The sequence below is a fragment of the Somniosus microcephalus genome, chromosome 9 (assembly GCF_052327205.1).
Source record: "Somniosus microcephalus isolate GS21.2 chromosome 9, FLI_Smic_1.0, whole genome shotgun sequence".
Taxonomy (NCBI): Eukaryota; Metazoa; Chordata; class Chondrichthyes; order Squaliformes; family Somniosidae; genus Somniosus; species Somniosus microcephalus.
Window position 1 is genome coordinate 474,755 of NC_140995.1, and position 23,240 is coordinate 497,994.

The 23,240-nt window shown below is 41.9% G+C and overlaps 1 protein-coding gene across 7 annotated transcripts in view; it reads left to right on the plus strand.

Annotated features, from left to right (window-relative positions):
* fam49a (family with sequence similarity 49 member A) overlaps window positions 1–23,240 on the plus strand; it is a 299,323-nt gene that overhangs the window by 189,319 nt on the left and 86,764 nt on the right. For all 7 annotated transcript variants that reach the window (XM_085996280.1, XM_085996282.1, XM_085996284.1 and 4 more), the window contains exons 2-3: window positions 14,162–14,212; window positions 22,775–22,847. The gene's annotated coding sequence lies outside the window, so the exon portion shown is untranslated. The remainder of the gene's footprint in view (window positions 1–14,161; window positions 14,213–22,774; window positions 22,848–23,240) is intronic.

The window sequence follows — 23,240 nt, forward strand, 5'->3', positions numbered from 1 at the left end:
GAAGAATGAAATGTCATTATAGAACGAAGCTGAAGCTGTGTTTTGTTATTGCTGCAACACTCCTGGCTACTGCAGGTGAAATTACTCTTGTGCAGGTTTGATGAAATCCAGCTTGTATAATACACACCAGGATAGAAGCCTCCGGGGCGGCGGGGAAGAAATTTTCCTGTTAACCCGTTCTAAGTTTGTTTTTTTCCCTATTTCATTTATGTCTTCTGGTCCGACTTTCTTGGTTTTCTTTAAATCAGCATTTAAATTCAGACTTCTCACTGCCACTGTATCCTCAATGCCTCAGTGGCTGAGGTCAGCTAACCTGCCACCAAGACCAATGATCAACATTGAAACCTTTTCCTCTACAGCTCAGAGTACATCTTACCATACAAGTTGGTGCTTTTCCCTTCTGAACCATCAGGAGAGCCCAATATTTACAATTCAAAGTACTTTTAGAGTAAATATTTAACAGGAGAGCCACTGGAAATAGGTTACATTGGAAAATTCTGTCATGCTATATATATGGTATATAGAAAGGTAAAGATTTCTTGTAAAGACAAGTAATGTACAGTTGTATAACATGCTCCATGTCAGGGCTGCTCTTGTGTAGAACATTTCAGTTTAGCGCCTCTCATTTATTGTGTTGTCTGACTAATATTCCTAATATTTAGCTATACAGGCATTGCCCTGTGGCAGAGTAATATCAAACAGTATAGTCATTAATTAACATGTTTAGAGTTGGATAACCTAGCACTAATAATGGATTGAGAAGAAATAAAGCTGGAATAATTTGACTTGACCTTGCCCTGCAGTATAGTCACATGCTCCATACACTTATCACAGCAACTGTTGCAACTACAGGAAACTTTCTGGTATCCGGCACTGACGGGACTGAGCTGGTGCCATTCCATCAAAACTGCCGTAGAAACCAGCGCCAATGTTAAAACATACAGAGCTTCTGAGCTCCGTCTGAAGCAACAAACCCTGACAGCTTCAAAACAGTCGGCGCAGCTTGCAAGTGTCTCTGTAGCTAAGCAACAGCTAAAAAAAGCGACAGAAAGTAAAAAAACTTATCTGCACCGACTCCTGAATTTTGCCGGTGGATAGAGCTTTCCAGACATTTAACCTCCGGTTAAACGAAAGTTTCCTGTAATTTTATTAAGACTTAGGTTTTCAGATTGCAACCCACAGGTACCCAAGGGAGTCTGTGAAGGAATTTTTGTTCCTGAGGTCTGGCATGATGCAAGTATAATGGTCTGTATTTTCCGATTGCAGGCCTCCCGCGGGCGGAGACCTGCGAGCTGGAAAAATCTGCACCCTTACCAGAGGGCTCCCGGGAGGCGCACAGTTCCGATGTTGGGCCTCACCAAACTGCCAGTGCGCAGGGCCCACGTATCCCAGAGGCGCAGGTAGTTCGCAGCGTCCCTGGGATCACGTGGGCCATGGGGAGCCAACCACAGGGAATCTCCCTTCATACATTTGACAGGAAGACCTGTCAAATATATGAATGGAGATCAATGCAAAAACACGGTAAAACTTTAAATACATTTTTTAAAAATCACATTTTTAAAATTGAAAAAAATAAAGTATTTTACGGGGCTAAAAATAAACACCTTTTTTAAAGTATTTTTAATGATAAATCAGTGAAAAAAATGTGTTTTTTAACTTTTCTACTCTTATCCTGGTAAAAGCAGGCCTTACGCCCGCAGAGGCCCTTCTCCAGGACAGCCGGGGGATCTGTCAAGAGGATTCTTGATGTGGAGATGCCGGTGTTAGACTGGGGTGGACAAATGTGAGTAGTCACACAACACCAGGTTATAGTCCAACAGCTTTATTTGAAATCACAAGCTTTCGGAGCGCTGCTCCTTCACCTGACGAAGGAGCAACGCTCCGAAAGTTTGTGATTTCAAATAAAGCTGTTGGGCTATAACCTGGTGTTGTGTGACTTCTCAAAAGGATTCTTGACAGATCGGAAATGCCAGTTTTCAGCGCATGCGCTGTGCATGCCTGAAACAGGCATTTCCAATGTCCCTACGGGTGGGTGCACAGCGTGTACTGTGGTAATGTGATAATTTTTCCAAGGATTTTCCTCATGGAGAAGTTTGCACATCAGTGCATTAAGGGTTAACGTAATCTGTTCTTGTGTTTTCCCCATTTGTTTTAAAGATTTCTTCCTGACCGCTAGCCCACATTCATTAGGGCTGACCCTTACCTTTTTATGGCTCACTGACATACGTGCAATGGAAGCCCTGACCGTGCACATTGTGTAAAGTTTTGTGAATGTGGCCCTTCATTATTCATAACCTAATACACAAAGTATCACACATTATTACTTGATGTACTACAAACACATGGATTCATCAGCATAATGAATAAGGTTTGACTACTGCTGTCTCCATTAATGACTTGATTTTGAGTTTATATAATTTAAGCATTTATAAATCCCCTCTCCTCCCCCACCCCCCACCAACCCTATTGTATGCAGAGGGGAAGCAGAGAGGTCTAATGTAACTGGAAAACACAATGCATGGCATGTTGTTATTTTGGATTTCCAGCATCTGCAGTATTTTGCTATCTTACAATGCATGGCATGTTGATGGAATATGTGAAACTCTCATACTCCTTGCTAAAGCAACCTCTGGGGCAACCTGGATGGCTGCCATAAAGATGTTAAACGAAACACCAGCTGTTAAAGCTATATTTTATTAACTGTTGAACTCTTATCTGTGTAGATTAGGGACACTGTCAGTTTATAAGTCACTCTGTTGTGGTTTCAAGTCCTTGAGTACAGATTGTTCCCTTCAGCTATCAAAATATTCACCTCTTTGTTATAGTTTGTCCACACTTTGCATTTCCGCCGCTTTATGTTTAGTATATTACAAAGTCCAAGCTTCAGTTCTTTATGTAATGATGCCTGTTATTTTTTTAAATTCCATTTGCCACAAAATGGAATGAATTGGAGGGATGTAACTTATAATGCTTCCTCTTCACGTGCGAACTTCAGGAATGCAGACTGATCAGATTCTTTTGAAAACTTCATTGCACTAAGTTACCATGTCAGTGTTTTACATGTTAGAATGAATGATCTAGACATGAGGCACTCCAAGGTCCTACAGAGAAACCGTTAGGAGATTGCTAGATAAAAGTAGCAAGTGAGCGCTATTGGGGATGCTTCCAGCTGCTCGCTCAATGATTTTTGTAAAACTGAGTAATCTTGTAGTTGGAGAAGTTTAGTAGTAGAGAAGAAATTCACTATGTTGAAAGTAGAGCTGGTTCTTTGGGAAGACATGAGCTGTTTAACAATGGTGGACTATGCCAGAATATACAGGGACTAAAAAATAGTGCCCAAGTTCATAATAAAAACAATATGCTGGAAGTACACTTCAGCATCTGAAGTGTGAAAAAACAGGTTAATGTTTCGGGTGTAGACCCTTCATCAGAGCTGGGAACTGGAAGATAAGCAAGTCCCCTCATAGGACTAATAAAAATGAAGAAGGAAGGGGATGGGTTGGGGGGGGGGGGTGGTTGGCGGGCAGGAGAAACAAGAGCCAGCCAGTCAACAGGCTTCCTTTTGAAAGACTAGAGCAATGTAGTGCAAAGGCATTAAAATGACTAGAGCATGAAAATTGCTAAGTAAGGCAGTGAAAAGGCATGAAAAAGATGCACCATCTAAAATGGATGGGATGAACTGAGAGATGGATGGGGAAAATGGGCAAGAAAATAAGGGAGAACAAAATAGTCTTGTGTATTAAAATCAGTGGTCCGACGAATTCTGCAGAGAGCTCAACCAAGAGTTTGCGCTTTGGGCGCAGTTGGCGATCCAGACATAAATTACACTCAAAATTGCACTAGTTTTGCAAAGTGAATTTTTTTCCCCCAAGTTTCTGCTCAAACTCATTTGCATATTGGCAAACCTATAATATTCCATGAACCAGCGCAATAGGGCAATGCTTTAGAACGTAATTTAAAAAAAAATTGCATTAAAAACTATTGCCTGATGTATTTGAGAGTGGTAACCTGGTGCAGTTTTATTAATACAGCTGAAAATGGGTTTATCTCAAAATAAGCATTTTAGCCCACCACCTGTGCATAACACGATTTTAAATAATTGAAAGTTACTTTAAAAATCTATACAGAACCATTTACTAGTTACATTGGTGTTCAGTAGTCCGTTTCTCAGTAAATTAAAAACATTTTAAAGGTGCCTATTAGTGCCTTTGCACCAAAAAAAAACTTAATTTTGAGAGCTTCTTCGAAGGCCCACAAATTCGCCATGGTGATTAATTTGATCTGGGGGCATGGCCAGTTTTGAGAGCAGGGCTGGTTTCTAGTGCGATGTTTTTTAAACTAGCGCAAAGGATCGCGGAAACTTGATTTGCGCTGGATGTAATTTGTGCTTGAAATTCCTCGATCGTTTGCGCTGGTTTAGCCGATTTTGGGCAAATACCAGTGCAACCGAGTGGAAACTCCAGGCCCTTATGTTATGAAAAAGCTGAGCTTGGGAGCAGAAGAGGTAAAGATAAATGAGCACTTAAGAGTCAAAATAGCATGACAAAGTGTTTTTGTATTAATATAAGAAACAAAGTAATGGACCTGAGAGGGTGAATGGAATTGCAAGGTAAACATAATTAGCTTAATAATTAGTTAATATGAGAGGTTCAATATTAATTTCATTATAGCTGGGTTAAAATGTTCAGAGTGGATAGATAGAATGCCAGAGCTAGGATTTTTTTTTCAATTTTATTTGTCACATAACCAAATACAACAAGTGAAATCCAGTCAGTGAAATACTTTTTTCTTAAGCCGAGCGCACCAAGCAGCAAAGGACACTTAGCTGCTGGTACGCATGGAGCCCGCAAGGACGGCAGCCATCTTGATCGGCGCCATCACAATAGGGTCCGCTCTCGCCTCGCTCCGTCTTTCCCGCACTCCTGCCCGACAATCTTCAGCCGCCGTGGTACCGACGTCCCGGGGCCTGCTTCTCCCTGGCTCTCCTTCCACCCGGTCTGACCTCCGAGCCTCCCGCGGTGTCCGACCTTCCAGGGCCTGCTTTTCCCGCCCTCGTTCCACTGGCCGCCTCCCCTCCTACCGGTTCGACCTCCGAGCCTCCCGCCGAGGATGGAGGAAGGAGTAGTTTTACTAAGTAAGGGAATCCTTGAAACTTATTGAGTAGGTTTAGATCCAAAGTTGTTTGAGAGAAAATCTGTCAGCGTATCTTTCTATTCCCTTTTCTCTCATGTACTCATCTAGTTTCCATTTGAAAGCATCACAGCTATTTGTCTCAACTACTTCCTGTGGTAGTGAGTTCCATACGCTCACCACTCTGAGTAAAGAATTTTTTCCTTGTTTCCCTATTGGATTTATTAGTAACTATCTTGTATTTATGGTCATTAGTTTTGGATTCTCCCCACAAGTGGAAACATTCTCTTCCCCTGTCCAACCCATTCATAATTTTAAAAACCTCTTAGGTCACCTCTAAATCCTCTCTCAAAAAAAAAAGCCCCAACCTGTTCAATCTTTCCTGATAGCTGTACTCTCCGGCTGCGATTTTGCCGGCACTCACAGGGCGGGTTTGGAAGCGGGTCAGGAATTAAATCCAAGATGATTGACGGCGGGTTGCGAACCCTCCTCCACATGACTTTCCAAAGTGTCGGGTCTGCGACTCCTGATCAGACCCGACACCAAGTGGCGGGAGAGGCAGCTGTTAACTACTTGTTGATTGCTATTTTGAGAGGACTTTTCAATTTTGCAACATTTTCAGCGTGTTCCACGGCATTCCAGAAACACGTCAGCTGATTGTGTCGGTTCCAATAAGCTGAATAGTTTACAGCTGCAAGTGCAGCATTAAAGCTAACCTGCCACATCAGTTCAATTTCAAAAGCCAGAACTTTCTGATTGCAGGATTTTGAAGACATTTTTCAGGTGTATTGAGGTTGTGTGTGTTGAGATCTATATACACTTTGACCTCCTTGGAATAACCCCTCTCCACTTTGACTGAGTGCTTCTAACATTTCATCCTTAAGTGACATTTTCATCAGCAGAATGGGAACCAGTTATACTCTCATCCTGTTCCTCCGATTCGGAAGCTGAGCAGCCGCGGCAGCAGCAGAACCAGGCACACCAGCAGCACCAACAACAAGAGCGCCAACCTTCTCCTGAACCACCTGATACTGCACAGAGCAGAGGCCTTCAGCGCAGGGTTGCACCGTGCCGCAGGAGATGCCCCCAACACAGGGTTTACAGGCCGAGGATGAGCTTCCTCAACATGACTGAGCAGCAGTGCCAAAGGAGGCTGAGCGTTTCGCGAGAGGTGGTCGCAGACATCTGCACAATGCTGCACCAAGACCTGCAGCCCAGAGGAGCGGGTGGCCACTCCTTACTAGTGGCTGTCAAAGTCACCACCGCCCACTTCCTTGTTGTCGACCACCACCATCCATCTCATGGGTCGCCCGCACTTCACTGCTAGCAAGTAGCTGGAGAGCACCTTGCTGCATGTCAGTGGGGCCATGAGGACCCGTCTCTGTACTGACAGACCTCCTAACGGGGACGTCCATGTACCTCTGGTTCCTCCCTTCAATAGATGCCCATCTATCCTCCATAGCTGACCATCTATTTAGAAGTGTTGTTCTCTTAAATCTGGCGATTTATGACCTCCATGGAGGTTGCCATCCTTTCCATGGCAGTACCTACATTCGCCAATGCGTGCACCACGGCATTGCTCATGTTTGACATGGACTCCTCCATTTTCTGGACACTTGCAGTTACTGTGGTTGCAAACCCAGTCAGAGCCTCCTGCACTTGTTCCTGAAGCTCCAGCACCGCTCTCTTTCTGGATGGTCACAGAGGCACAGCGTCTACATGCAGCTGAGCAGAGTCAGGAGTGCCCTGCGGCCTCTGACGAGGACTCTCCACTGCTGTCGCTGTCTCCACCATCTGCTCATGCTCACTTGTGAGCTGTGATACACCAGGTGACTACCTCGCAAACTACCCACCGAGGTGTGTGTCTCTGCGCTGGTGCTGGGCGCGCTCATTTCTGCTGATGCTGCTCCCTCAGAGGCTGCAGGTTCCTCTGAGGAGTCTTCCAGCTCTTCCTCATGGACAGTGGGGAGGGGGACTCCTGATGGTCCTGTGGGGGAATAAAGGCATGAGTTAGACATTTAGGTAGCAGACACATCCCATTGAGCAGATAATCATCATTCAATTTCTCTGAGCATCAGATGCCGTATCAGTCACTCATGAAAGCAAAATGATAGGGTTGCAAATCAATTCTGTCACCAGCTTGCTGTACTGTGCCCGTCTCTCCGTCCCCCACTTCCAGCTCCTCTGCACCTCCAACGATCTCAGAAGCTGCCTCCTCTGCGTTCGTTAGATGCGCCAGGGATGGTGGGCCTCCTCCTGTCCTCCCTTTCTCCCTCCTTATTGTGGGCTCTCTCTTCCTGCAAGGTGGGACACAAGTGGAGTTTCAGCGAGATTGATGGAGTGAGTGTAAAGAATGGATAACATAGATGTTTAGAAGGAGACAAAGATGGAGTGAGGTGCCATAAGAACATAAGCAGGAGTAGGCCATTCGGCCCCTCGAGCCTGCTCTGCCATTCAATAAGATCATGACTGATCCAATCTTGGCCTCGACTCCACTTTCCCGCTGTCTCCCCACACCCCTTGACTCCCTTGTCTGTCAATCTCAGCCTTGAATATATTCAATGGCTCCTCCTCCACAGCTCTCTGGGATAGAGAATTCCAAAGATTACGACCCTCTGAGAGAAGAAATTCTTCCTCATCTCTGTTTTAAATGGGTGACCCCTTATTCTGAAACTATGCCCCCTAGTTCTAGATTCCCCCACGAGGGGAAACATCCTCTCAGCATCCACCCTGTCAATCCCTCTCAGAATCTTATATGTTTCAATAAGATCCCCTCTCATTCTTCTAAACTCCATGAGTATAGGCCCAACCTGCTCAACCTTTCCTCATACGTCAACCCCTTCATCCCAGGAATCAACCTAGTGAACCTTCTCTGCACTGCCTGGAGACCAAAACTGTACACAGTACTCCAGGTGCGGTCTCACTAGCACCCTGTAAAGTTGCATCAAAACTTCCCTACTTTTATACTCCATACCCCTTGCAATAAAGGCCAACATTACATTAGCCTTCCTAATTACTTGCTGTACCTGCATGCTAACTTTTTGTGTTTCATGTACTAGGACCCTCAAATCCCGTTGCACCACAGCATTTTGTAGTCTCACTCCATTTAAATAATAATTTGCTTTTTCATTCTTCCAAAGTGGATAACCTCCACATTTTCCCAAATTATACTCCATCTGCCAAATTTTTGCCCACTCACTTAACTTCTCTATATCCCTTTGTAGACTCTTTGGGTAGGATTTTCATTGGGCCGTGGAGGCGGGATTGGAGGCGTGTGGGGGGTTAAAATCTCAATCGGGGGGCACGAACCCATCCCATCCCCAACCCGCCTCCATGCCAGTTTCAAAGGAGGCGGATACCCGACCTGTGCTGGGAGCCGCCTCCCCGAGGCGGGAAGGGAATTAGTGCCAATTAACTGCCTGTTAACAGGTAGTTAACAGGCAGTTTTTAGCCTAATCCCTATTTTTATTCCTGAAGTGTAGGATTCCCGACGGCTCCAAACCACGCCAAGTTAGCGAGGCGGGCTGTCGAGCTGAAGGACTTGGAGGGTTTGAGATGTCCGGTGTTCAGGTGTGTGATGGGTGCATGAGTGAAGAGGTAGGTGTGTTTGGTGTGTGTAAAGTGTTTAAAGAAGTTTTACTTACCTTTGCAGCCTTCCTTCCTTCAGGTCTCTGGAGTCCCTCATCTCACCGGCATAGAAAGCAGAAAGGCCGCGAGCTGTCAAAAATTGCAGCATTCAGCTTTCTGTTCTGGAGAGATCTCTAAATCGGCCTGAGTGGAAGGAATTAATTTAGTGTACAGATTGTCAGTGTTTGACAGCTTCAAAGAGCTGTCAAATGCTGATATTTCATCTGTCAATTGCTCTTGACAGATGAAATGTCAATCTGTGACGTCACCTGTTGCTGGGTAGCCCTTAATTGGCCTGCTAAGCCCGCTGGGGTCAATCAAGTGAAAATCGCGTGGGTTGGCCACAACTCGATGGAGGCGGGACTACAACCCCGAAAGTTGTAGTCACACCTCCAGAATCAAAATCCAGCCCTTTGTGTCCTCTTCACAACTTGCTAACCCACCTATCTTTGTATCATCAGCAAATTTGGTTACAGTACACTCGGTCCCTTCATCCAAGTCATTAATATAGATTGTAAATAGTTGAGGCCCCAGCACTGATTCCTGTGGCACCCCACTAGTTACTGATTGCCAGCCCGAAAATGACCCATTTATCCCGACTCTCTTTCCTGTTAGTTAGCCAATCCCCTATCCATGCCAGTATATTACCCCCAACCCTGTGCGCCCTTATCTTGTGCAGTAACCTTTTATGTGGCACCTTATCGAATGCCTTCTGGAAATCCAAATACACTACATCTACTGGTTCCCCTTCATCCACCCTGTTTGTTACATCCTCAAAGAACTCCAGCAAATTTTCAAACACGATTTCCATTTTATAAAACCATGTTGACTCTGCTTGATTGTCTTATGATTTTCTAAATGTCCTGCTATTACCTACTTAATAATGGATTCCAGCATTTTCCCAATGACAGATGTTAGGCTAACTGGCCTATAGTTTCCAGCTTTCTGTCTCCCTGCTTTCTTGAATAGTGGCGTTACATTTGCGGTATTCCAATCCGCTGGGACCTCCAGAATCCAGGGAATTTTGGCAGATTACAACCAATGCATCCACTATCTCTGCAGCCACTTCTTTTAAGACTCTAGAATGCAAGCCATCAAGTACATAGAAACATAGAAAAATAGGAGCAGGAGTAGGCCATTCGGCCCTTTGAGCCTGCTCCGCCATGAAATTCAATATGATCATGGCTGATCCTCTCTCTCATTACCATATTCCCGCTCTCTCCCCATACCCCTTGATGCCTTTTGTGCCCAGAAATCTATTGTTATCTCCTTCTTAAATATATTCAGTGACTTGGCCTCCACAGCCTTCTGTGGCAGAGAATTCCACAGGTTCACCACCCTCTGAGTGAAGAAATTTCTCCTCATCTCAGTCCTAAATGTCCTACCCCGTATCCTGAGACTGTGACCCCTCGTTCTAAACCCCCCAGCCATGGGGAAACACCCTCCCTGCATCCAGTCTGTCTAGCCCTGTCAGAATTTTATCCATTTCAATGAGATCCCCTCTCATTCTTCTAAACTCTAGTGAATACAGGCCTAGTCTGGAAATCTACCTGTCTCCTTAAATATATTCAGTGATTTCAGACACAGATCATTAATTAATCCTGTCTCATTACACATTACCAGATCTAAAATAGCCTACTCCTTGATTGGTTCCTCAACGTGTTGCTCTAAGAAACCATCCAACGTCCCTCCCTGTGCATTGTTAGTTGTTATTGCATAACAGTGAGATCGCGTGTGAGGGGTGCATAGTAGGACGGTGAAGTGATTCTATACATAGAGAGAGAGGGATGGGTGAGGGTGCAAGGGATGTTAGGGTCAGTTGGGATGTGCAGGATTAGGTTGTCAATGCAGAGTGATTTTTAAAAAAAAACAAACATTTTATTCGCTTTTGGGATGCGGGCGTCGCTGGCAAGGCCAGCATTTATTGCCCATCCCTAATTGCCTTTGAGAAGGTGGCGGTGAGCTGCTGCCTTGAACCGCTGCAGTCCGTGTGATGAAGGTACTCCCACAGCGCTGTTAGGTAAGGACTTCCAGGATTTTGACCCAGCGACGATGAAGTATCGGCGATATACTTCTAAGTCAGGATGGTGTGTGACTTGGAAGGGAACTTGGAGGTGGTGGTGTTCCCATGCGCCTGCTGCCCTTGTCCTTCTAGGTGGAAGAGGTCGCGGGTTTGGGAGGTGCTGCCGAAGAAACCTTGGTGAGTTGCTGCAGTGCATCTTGTAGATGGTACACACTGCAGCCACGGTGCACCGGTGATGGAGGAAGTGAATGTTTAAGGTGGTGGATGGGGTGCCAATCAAGCGGGCTGCTTTGTCCTGAATGGTGTCGAGCTTCTTAAGTGTTGTTGGAGCTGCACTCATCCAGGCAAGTGGAGAGTATTCCATCACACTCCTTACTTGTGCCTTGTAGATGGTGGAAAGGCTTTGGGGAGTCAGGAGGTAAGACACTCGCCGCAGAATACCCAGCTGCTGACCTGCTCTTGCTGCCACAGTATTTAAGTGGCTGGTCCAGTTAAGTTTCCGGTCAATGATGACCCCCCAGGATGTTGATGGTGGGGTATTCGGCGATGGTAATGCTATTAAATGTCATGGGGAGGTGGTTAGACTCTTGTTTGTTGGAGATAGTCATTGGCTGGCACTTCTGTGGCGAGAATGTTACTTGCCACTTATCAGCCCAAGCCTGAATGTCATCCAGGTCTTGTTGCATGCGGGCATGGACTGCATCATTATCTGAGGAGTTGTGAATGGCGCTGAACGACGAGTGATGGGGATGAGAAGAGATCGGAAGCAGATTGAAGGTAACTGTGATGTTAAAGTCACTCTTGCTGAACGCATCAGATCATTGAACCTTTTTCTGCACTTCACCCAGATGCATGAGCACACAGACCTTGCACTTACCTCCTCAGCAATTTGTAGCCAGGCTGCCTTTGTGTGCTGAGGAGGCTTCCTCCATCCATCGGAAGGGAAGAGGACCTCCTTTTGTCCTCTTACTCCCTCCACAAGAGCATGGAGGGAGTCGCCATTAAAACATGGAGCAGCCTTGGACCGTTGAGCTGCCATGCCTGCAGCTACCAGCATTCGGAAGCAGAAGAAAGCAAGCGAAAATCAAAGGGGACATGGCCCCCTTAAATATCCAGGCTCCTAGCGCGTCATCAAGCGCAAGCAGCCGACCCGCACCCACCGATTGGGCCGGCTAGCGCGCACATCGGCCTTAATGAGGCCAATCTAGGGAAAATCCTTAACGGCGAGTGGCTGCAACCAGGAGCGGGACCCGCTGAAGAGCGAACCCACCTCCGGGCAGAAGATGTCCTCTGTTTCTGGTGCCATCCTTGTAAATATTTTTTGCACTTTCTGCAGTGCTTCTATGTCCTTTTTATAACAGGGAGAACAGAACTGTGCACAGTACTCTGACCAGGGTCCTATACATGTTTAACATAACTTCAATACTTTTGAATTCTATACCTCTAGAATTAAATCTCAGTGCTTTGTTAGCATTTTGAATTGCTTTGCTGACCTGCAATGCTGCTTTTAATGATTTGTTCACCTGTATCCTTAGACCCTTTGCTCTTCTATCCCATTCAGTTTCTTATTTTCTAACATGTAGGTGCTGTTTCTATTTTTCCTATCAAAGTGCATCACCTCACATTTATCTCTGTTAAAGTTCATTTGCCACTTACCTGCCCAATCTGCAAGTTTTCTAATATCTTCTTGTATTATGTTGCATTCTACCTCAGTGTTCGCTATATCTCCCAGTTTGGTATCATCTGCAAATTTTGATATTGATTTGCTTGTTCTTAAAGTCCAAACCATTAATGTAATTTATGAATAACAGTGGTCCCAGCCAATGTTCCCTTTCATTTTTTGGGGGGTGCGCGGACAATTCAAATTTCCACGCATGCAAGTTTTTTTTTCCATTTAAAAGCCGGTGAGCCAGCTACGCAGGACCTCCAGACAGCTGTGCAGCTTAACGGAAACACTGTGGAAAATTGCTTTCTACCTTCCTTTTAATCTGAATTCCTTTATTACAATGTAAAGGAAGGATTGGGGGGGAGCAGAGGTTAGTGGTGATTAATGGCACGGGAAGTATATCACATTTTGTAATACTCAGCTATACCGATCAGGAAGGTGCCAAAGTGTGAACATTGTGCTGAGTTTGTGGATCTCGGCTTCACCACTGATGGGGACATTACAATTAACCTTGTGGTTCCTGGGCTATGGTGGAGATTAATCATCCAGTGTTTGAATTCCTGTTCGCTGCCCAGTCACCCCTACTTGAAAGCGTACACATGGAGTGCGGACGGGATTGGGCTAGGTTGGATTTATAGTTTGCCGACGATCATCAAGCTGAGAGCTGATGAAATTCGCCTGGTGAAGGTAGGGAAACTCAAATGGCAGCCAGAGCTTGGGTTTCTACTTGTGACTCTTTTAATTGGCAGTCTAATACTATCACCAGTGCTGCTGATCTTCCCCCTGATCTTCAGTTCTTTGTGCTGGTTGTGTGGGCCACATAATGATGACTTCTGTCACTGCCATTTGGCACTCTTTAATTATTATTGGCTCAGGCATCAACAGGAAAACACATTTTGAAAATAAATTCAAGAGCAACACACTATCACTAGTGTGATATCCTGCAGTACTATATACTTTCATAACTTTAAAAGTATGTGCGTACTCAGTTTAAAAAATATATATTGGGTACAACAACCAAAAATTTACAGCAGCAAACTAAAGTGAGAATTTAAGTGACATATCTAAAACTAATGGGAGTTACTTACACTATGGACTGTTTTTGAAACCCAGGAGATAATCATTTTACTTAGTTCCACAATTCTCTTCACACCTGTGAGTAATGATTCAATAAAGGTACAGTACGTCACATGAATAATGATTCAATAAAGGTACAGTACATGTCACATGACGAAGTAGTCTGTTATTGTCAACTGCCAACATTTATGCATGTTGCACTCGATTTGGAATGCATCCTCAGAATGGAATTCTTTAAACTACAAAATGCTCATAAAATTGGTGTGGTTTCTTTGCACATTGAGCTACAGTTCATGTTAGACTGAAATAATGAAAGAATTGTCCTTTAGGATATGCCTGTAATTAGTCCTACTGAGCAACCAGCTCTTCTGAAGGACTCTTCAGTTTGATCTATTTAAGGGTACCGTTGTGTTTGGAACTCTATTCACTTCAAAAGTTAAACGATCTCTTTAAAATATGTTTTTTTGTTTTAATTATGCCATGTTACTCGATAACTGAGTTGCAGGAAAATAAAATTTCCAAATGGAAGTGTTCATAAATCACACACGGTCTGTGCATTTTGCACAGGGTGCTGTTGAAAATTCCCACAGCTGGGATTAACTGAGTAAAGTTAATCATTTTGTTTTTTTTATTTGCAGATTTCAGCCAGAGTTATTTGAATTTTAGCTGCTACACCGACTCGTCAAAAGGTAAAATCCATTTGTAGGTGACGGTTGTCTATAGTTTGTACAGTTGACTTTTACTTCTTCATTTTACAGGACGATAGCCATTTTTATTTTTAACTAACGTTTACTGATTATAAAATGATGGTCCACGAATAGAAACATAGAAAAATAGGAGCCAGGAGTAGAATCTCAATGCCTGGGACTTAAATTTATATTTGCTATCTGAACTTCATTAATTTGAAACTGCACACAAGTTTCACTACATTCTAAAAACAGCCTGTTTTCATTTAAGGGTGTTGCTAATTTTATAGTTTCATACACATAACAAGAGAATACATTTTAGTAGATAATACAAAAAAAATTAAAATGTGCATGTTTCAGTGCTACGGCTATTTATTTAGAGTTTAGAGTATGATATTTATACTGCTACAAATATAGAATATTCTAAAGTAATTTTATAATTTTTCTTTTTAATCAACATTAAGTTTTACATATGAATGAAAATAAAGCACTAGTATTGTAGAGATGAGCATAGAATGCTGTTGTGGAAAGTAACAATATAGAGTAATACTAATTATAGAAAGTAATGTTTATATTGGTGTTACTCTACATTATTGCAGCGAGTAATGTTATTGTAGTGAGTAGAGGATAACACTAATATAATGAGCAGAGTGTAACAGTAATGTTATTGTAGTGAGTAGAGGATAACACTAATATAATGAGCAGAGTGTAACAGTAATGTTATTGTAGTGAGTAGAGGATAACACTAATATAATGAGCAGAGTGTAACAGTAATGTTATTGTAGTGAGTAGAGGATAACACTAATATAATGAGCAGAGTGTAACAGTAATGTTATTGTAGTGAGTAGAGGATAACACTAATATAATGAGCAGAGTGTAACAGTAATGTTATTGTAGTGAGTAGAGGATAACACTAATATAATGAGCAGAGTGTAACAGTAATGTTATTGTAGTGAGTAGAGGATAACACTAATATAATGAGCAGAGTGTAACAGTAATGTTAAAGAGCTTAACTAATATTGCGGAAAGTAGCACTGTAACAATTTGGAGAGTAATGCTGTACTATTGTCTGTTAATTGGTCTGTTATGTTCATGATTAACATAGACCAGTGCTGGGTTCTGGTGTGTGGTGTCACTTGTTTAGTCGGGACCAACCAGATCTCCGAATTGGTCCATGCTAACTACATAACACATCAGGCCTATTTAAAGCCCACAAAACCATACAAAGCAGCCAAGTTGGACTGTGTGTCTTCAAGTTATTTCTTAATGCAAACCAATTAAATAAAGCAAGGAGTTTGCTGACAAAAATAGCGAGGAGTACATTGTAGGTCTAATTGAATTGCCTACTAGCTTAATTTCCAAGCGCATAGTTGAGGAAAGCAAACAGAAAGCAGTGCCGGATAGCAGTTTGGCCAGATGTGCAAATATACAGCAAATCGAATCATGACAGCTGTGAAATGGAGAGAAGGAGTTACAGTATATAAATTAAAGTATATAAATTAAAGTATCATTGAAGTGGGATAAGTATTGTGCGCATCAGCACAAGAGAAAACCGCAGGAGAAAAACCGATTGAGAGAGAGAGAGTAAACTGGTGTAGAGCAAGGATTCCACTCCTGATTATACCCACTAGTGTTAGTGGGAAGAGGCAAGAGGCCAATCTATATAAATCCATGAGCAGTGCCATGGGAGATTAGTAATAGCAGTTATAAATGTCTAAGAAGGATTCAGACAGCAAATCCACATATTAAATCAAAATGGCCCACATTTTTCCTGAATTATAGGAATATAAATTAATTGGGGGAATTTAAGCTTTGATGAGAATTGGCAAGAATTGTAGCTTTGGCAAACATTAATTATCCAGTGAGCAGGCTGTAACTGTGATGCACTTAATATATAAGTGCAGTAGACCGTGTAAAAGTCCAAGCGTTTCAAATGGATTCAGTGAGGCAGATGATTATTGTACAACAGGTGTGTTTTTTGCTAAAATTGTGTCTCCATTATTTTGGCTCTATAAAACTACAGTGTAGAACTCTCCTCAAATGATCCTTACTCAGAAACACATGGCCTGCCACTTGCCGAATCGATCAGTCATGAATGTTTTTGTTTTATTTTTCTAAACTTTTTTTTACACTGTGCAAGCAACTGCTTCTATTGCAAGCAAACACTGAGCTGCTACACCAACTGGTGAAGAGCCAGTTACTAAACCTGATTGGCAACATGACTGAAGGGTTACCATTTTTTAAATTCTATGCAAAAATACACGATTAGGTTGAAGAAGTTTTGTTTGGCAGAAATAGCTGATGTAGAAAAAGGGCAAAACATAGCTTATAAAAATACCCAGCACACAATACATGATGTAAAGTTGATTGGAACACATTTCTAGTGAAGTATCCGGGAGACGTATAAAAATAATCATGTGTTTTTCTCTCTCACGTGCGTGTGTGTGTGTGTGTTCATCAAGGTGAGGCATGTCAGCACTGTGTTTTCCTACTGTCAGCATCAAGTACCGCCGGGTCAAGTATATAGCACAAATTACATTTAGAACAAAGTTTTCATCTATTCTGTGTTAACTGTGCTATAGCCCCAATATTAGAAGCGTATCTACTACTGCCCCAAAGTCCATCCTGTGACCTTTGAGTGAGATTGACAAATTTGCACCAATTTGTGCTGTGGGACCACACTCACTAGAAGCTGGGCTGAGACTGGCCAAAATGATTTTTATTCTATTCTCCTCTGTCCACAGAATTTTTTTCTCCTTTTTCCTCCTCCTTCCTAGGGTATTCTCTTCTTGATGAGATATAGTTCCAAAGGCACCAGACGCCCGCTAGTATTATCCAGATCCGCATTCTTCTTGTGAACCTAAACGGTGGATGTTAGCAGGCTAGTCGATCCCAGGAGTATTATGGCCTAACCCAAATCTTGTCCTCGCCCAAAGTCCACATTTCCTGCCCGCGTCTTTGGACAGCAATCAAGAATGGGAACCGTGGCAATTTTCCCCCAATCCCATTTCCTACCCCAAGGACATAGAAGACGATTACTGGACTCCTGCTGATGTTACCTAACTCCGTGCAAATCCGTGATTTGAATCTAGTTCCTTTCTGCTCTGTATGGTTCAAGTACTCACTGTCTTAACCAGCTGAATAATATAGCATCCTTGCCATCAGAGAGAGGAGAGGGTCTTAAATTCCATTAGCCTAGGCTGAATTTGGACCCAGGTCATGGAAATGGAAAATATATTCTGCAAACCTACACTGTCACCCAGTCCCCAAATTGGGTTATGATTTCTTGGGAAACATTAATGACATTCTTCAAATCAGAGGAGTGTACAAAACATTTCCATATTTAGATATGCATGCTTTAAAAATGAACATTTGAAAAAGGGTTGTTTCTGCCTGGTGATTATTTATTTATCAACATTTCCTATTACTGGTAAATGCTTCAGTGTTACATGATTTCATATTAAGGCACACAGTAGACTGAAAAACTGATCATATTCTATTTTACCTTAACTGTGATAGTGTCAAATGTATCTCTTGTGTAATCATGATGCAGAAACTTATTACTGCGGTATGAATAGCTAATGGGATCTGCAACCGATACAATCACTGCTTCAAATTTACATTTAACAATATTATGTTGAGGACTGTAACGGGCCTGATGATTTATTAAATTATAATATACAATATGAATTTTTGATTAAAACTGATACGATAATGAATTATCTGATCTACTGAAATACAGAATTAGAAGGTTTTTTTCTAGCACATACAATAAGAATCTGTCATTTTTTTGAAGAATAATTTGTTGCTCTGAATTTTAACTATTGTACTACACGCTCAGACACTATACCGTAGGTTGGGATCAATGTGAACCGATAGCTGCTGACTGAATTTGGTGTCTTTTTATTTAAGTAAAATTATATATTCTATAAATTTACTTTGAAGCGAGGATTCTTAGAGTATTTAAATCAGTGGTTATCTATAAGTCGTACAGTATGCAGGGCGTGTATCCGGTCTTTTATATTGACACACACCTGTTTAAATAGAACTGAATGATTGCTGTGTCTTGGCCATAGCTACACAGGAGAGCATGGCATGCCATCAAGTATCCACATGATCTGATACTCCTGGTGAGAGTACAAATCATTTTATAAAGTGCATCTTAAAATTGGCAAATAGACCAAACACACATTTCAGAATACACCAGATAGCGTATAGCACTACAAAATTACAGGTTTTGGTTTTGTCAGAGCTCAATCAGTGGAGGGAGCAATCTCTATCAGTTATTTGAAATTTTACACTACGTTAGAACGGACCTGCAAATCTCAATGAGAATATTGCAACTTGGCTTGAATATATTTGTAATTAAAAAGCATAACGGAGACCAATTCAATAAAATGTTGGTTTAGATGCAATGGCCTCCTTCTGTGCTGTACTGTTCTATGATTCTAAGAGCTTATCTGATGGTGTTTGGTGGACTAATTCAGTACAGAGTTGTGATTTCATAACTGAAACATTGATTTAGTCAGGAATCTGAACAGACACATGTCAGCTGTTGGTTTTAAGCTGTTCATACCATACATCTGTCCTGTGGGTTGGTGTCTTGACACCTATAGCAATGCTTAAAATTCAGGAAAGTCTGAGAGCTGAACAATGACAGCTCAGAAACTGCAGGTCCCAAAACTATTTTCAGGAGAGGCTGAGAGAACTTTTCCCATTTTAGCCCCAACTGTAATCAGGCTTCAAAAATATATTTTTTAATACTTTTATTTATTTTTAAGTGATTACCACTGCTCCTGGCTTGTGTAGGCTCTTGTGTGTCAAACTTCATTCCATCACAAATTTCTAAATTCTCAGTAGTGATATTGTAGGACCCTGTTCATTCAGAATAAGCCAATCTTCATGGTTGTAACGTCTTGCAACTGGAACTGAGCAACCCAGAAATGATCCAGTGACAGCAACCCCACCTCCATTATTTCCCTGACTCTGCAAATACAAGGCCTCAACCTTCAGATTCTAAAATGCATCCTACTTACTGTTAGTAAAATTTAAATATAAAAAATGCCTAATGTAATAGGCACACTTAAATTGTTACTTTCATACACATTATATATTAGTTTGTACATCAGTTTTGAGTCATTAACAGGAGAAATTGGCAGTGTGTCTAAACCTTTAAGACATTGTGACTTTGGACATGCTTTGTGTACATCAGGTAATTAACTGTGGTATATAATTCTACCCTTGGGATACAGTTATTTGACTTACCACCCGCCCCCCCCCCCCCCCCCCCCCCAATCCCCATCATCATTAGCAAATTGTCTTTGGTTGCTTGTAGATTTGTGCAAGCACATCAAATGACTAAATACACATGTGTAAACTGGTTCTATATTGCTCTCATTTTGCGCCAGTGCTACTGGCTTTCTACACACAGGCCTCACGTAGACGGCGACTGCACCAAAGTAAAAGTTATCAAATTGCTAAGCCTACGAAGACACAATTTTGTGCTCGAGAGTCTGACAGGTTTACTTTGGTTTTGTTGCCACCTGCTCAAGACCTGCTGTTGGGAGACAATGAGACTGAGTGCAATATAACTTTAGTCTTGACTCTGCATAAATCAGCTTGCAGCCATGAGCAATGGTTACTCCTAAAAGTGAAAACATGAGCAGTACTGATGAATTGGCATTAGATATTCCCAGTGCTTTTTTATTTATTTTTATTCAGATATTAGAAATGTTTAGTGACAGTAAAAAAGTTACTGTGCACTTGCTGGATTACAACAGTCTCCACATCCTCCAATAATTCAGCAGCTCTGTGTTCTTATTGTTGGTGCAGTATTAGATTGAGATAATACATCACAACACATCCGTTGTTTGTTAGATTTTAAGGAATGCTTTTAAATGGTTCAAACTCAAAACAGCAGGTCCTTAACCTCAGACCAATGAAAAATGTGTAACAGGAAGGCAGCAAAGTAATTCAATACAAAGAATTCAGTAGGGTTGGTTAACAGCAGCCAGAGTTTCTGAAGGTTGGGTCAGACTAGATAGCTGGAATTCAGCATCTAAAATATTGTATTTTCAAGCTTATTTTATGCAGTTCATCTCAGAGACTGGTTTCATACTGGGGCATAATGATAGAATTTTAATGGTTAGCGGAAGGATTTTCTCTCTCTTAACAAACCGCCATTTTGAACCTTATGGTGAGGAAAATACCCATATGTGCAATAGCAAAGAACTCTTGGTGTTGTGCATAATACACAACAGCTGAAGACTGTTGTCTTTATCGGCTGACAAAAGGCAGTTAACAATCTCCCCAAAGCAATCAATAATCACAATTAAGCAAGTGGAAAAACTCCATGTTCAAACTTAATTGTGTTGCCAATATAACCTGACAGCAGACTTGTAACTAAATATCTTTTTCCGCTCCACTCTTAAGATGCAGCACCTAAATCTATTAACCGTATGATTTCACCCGTCTGTTGTGAAATTCTATCGAAACATTGTTTATCCATGCAGAAAAAGTGATTTTTGCAATTGAATTTACCCGTTGATAGCTTGAAATAATAATCAGGGAAGCTCCATTTAATCTTACCATGCACATTCATAATACTGAGCCTGGATTATTTCTTTGGGACTCATTATATCCACAGTATTAATCACTGTTCAACTAATGGAAAAGTAGTCACTAACATAGTGGATGAAGTGGGCTTTGGCATAAGTATAGTGTAGAATCATAGAATGGTTACAGCACAGAAGGAGGCCATTCAGCCCGTCGAGCCCGTGCCGGCTCTCTGCAAAAGCACTTCAGCCAGTCCCACTCCCCCGCCCTTTCCCCGTAGCCCTGCACATTCCAGATCCTAATCACTCGCTGTGTAAAAATTTTTCCCTCATGTCGCCTTTGGTTCTTCTGCCAATCACCTTAAATCTGTGTCCTCTGGTTCTCGACCCAAACGCCAGTGGGAACAGTTTCTCTCTACTCTGTCTAGACCCCTCATGATTTTGAGCACCTCTATCAAATCTCCTCATTCTTCTCTATTCTAAGGAGAACAACCCCAGCTTCTCCAGTCTATCCACGTAACTGAAGTCCCTCATCCCTGGAACCATTCTTGTAAATCTTTTCTGCACCCTCTCTAAGGCCTTCACATTCTTCCTAAAACTCAGAACTTGCGATCTGTTAAGAATTTTCTTGACAGATCCTCGGGAAAAAGACATCCGCGGGCTATTTGCCCAGCGAATGCCCGTGAAATTCTTACACCTGCAGCAGGCGTAAGGTCTGTTTTTACCAGCGTAAGAGTTTTAAAAAACAGGAAAATAAAATTTTATCAATAATTTATACATTTAAAAAGGTGTGAAATAAGGTAAGTTTATTTTTAGCCCCTTTAAAACATGTAAATTTATTTTTCAAAAAATTAAATTTTTGTTTTAAATATTTAATTATATGCCATTTTAATTAATTTTAAATGTGATTTTATTTTAATTTATTTGAAGCATGAGGTATTTTTGGGGTTATTCCCATTCATACTTAAGGATTTTCCGTACATACGGAACCTCCATAAGCATGAATGGGGATTCCCTTCTTTCATTCTTTGGGCCGGCCCACGTGATCCCAGGGGCGCTTGCAAACCGCCTGCCCCCCTGGGATACGTGGGCCTCTTCCCGCGGGTACCCGGAGAGGCCCAGGACCATGAGTCTCTGTACCTCCCGGGCCACCACCTAGGCGCAGATTTTATTCGCGGATCGGAGGCATTTCCCCACGGGAAGCCTCCGATCACAAATTCAGGACCTGGATTTCTCAACTCCATTAGATGGCCAACTATTTACAGGATTCAAAACTGTTTGCCCACCCAAGTACATCTGCCAAGCAAGCATGTACTATAAACAGCCCCACAGCATGCTTGTATTTGAATGGACTGGCTTGAACCATCGATCAGCAATTAATTTACTCATAATATCAAGACCTTCCTGAATAATGCTGTGCCCTTGAGGTGTATATATCAGTCTGAGATGTGTATGTTTTCAGCCTGCAATAATGGCTAGCAGTAACCAGTTATAGCAAGAAAGAATAATACATAATATACCATTGACAGAAATGTTATTTTTGCCACATGAACAGTAGATGAAGCCTGTTATAACTTAAGGATTGTGTGGTGCAAAAACATGAAAATAATTTAAAAATCAATTTGCGTGTGCTGCCGTGCTGAAAGAAGTCTCCAGGCTCCAAAGACTTCAGTTTTATATTGCAGTCCTATGTTTAATTTTCACACAAGCTATTTTTAGAAACAAAACACACAAAGATAAAATGTATAGTTTTTCTAGTGACCTAATAATAACAGCTATATCTTGTTTCGGGGAGATTATTAACTGACTTTTTTCACCAGACGCTATCGGGAGCTTTTTGTTGTATATTGTGCTGGAAACCAGGAGCTCTTTGCTTTTCTACATCAGTTTTCCTTTTTCATTCTGCAGAGTTCAAGATGATAGTTAACCTACAGTAAACTATTCTATTTAATCGCTATCAACACCTAATTTTTAATAATTCTAATTAAAATACCTGTGTTTATATTTCTAGATCCTGATGCATTAAGCAGCAGCACATAGCTGTGTAACAAAAAAAAACCTGCTTTCTCCAAAGCTATTGCCAGGTAGGTGAAACTTTTTTTTGTATGAGCTAATTAGTATTAAGCACTCCATTAGAGCATGCTAGTTTCCTTTTGAGTTACAGCTATTGACCACAGTGAATGTCTGTTACATGCATCTACCTTGTGATTTATAGAATACTCCATTGCCTGAAATGACAGATGCCTATCTGGCATGCTATGTACATAATTATCATCTCGACTCCAATCATGTACTCGAGGATGTGTACTGTACTCTAACGACGATGCTCTTGCCACCTGCTTACCCATTTGTGAACCTCAGCCGTTATCTGCAACTATTGTCTGGAAACGGGTGGCTGACCAAATACTTGAGTCTAACCCATCAGAGAAAAAAAACAACAGCTTCTCTTTTGTTCTAAAGCTTCCCTTCCTCCAAAT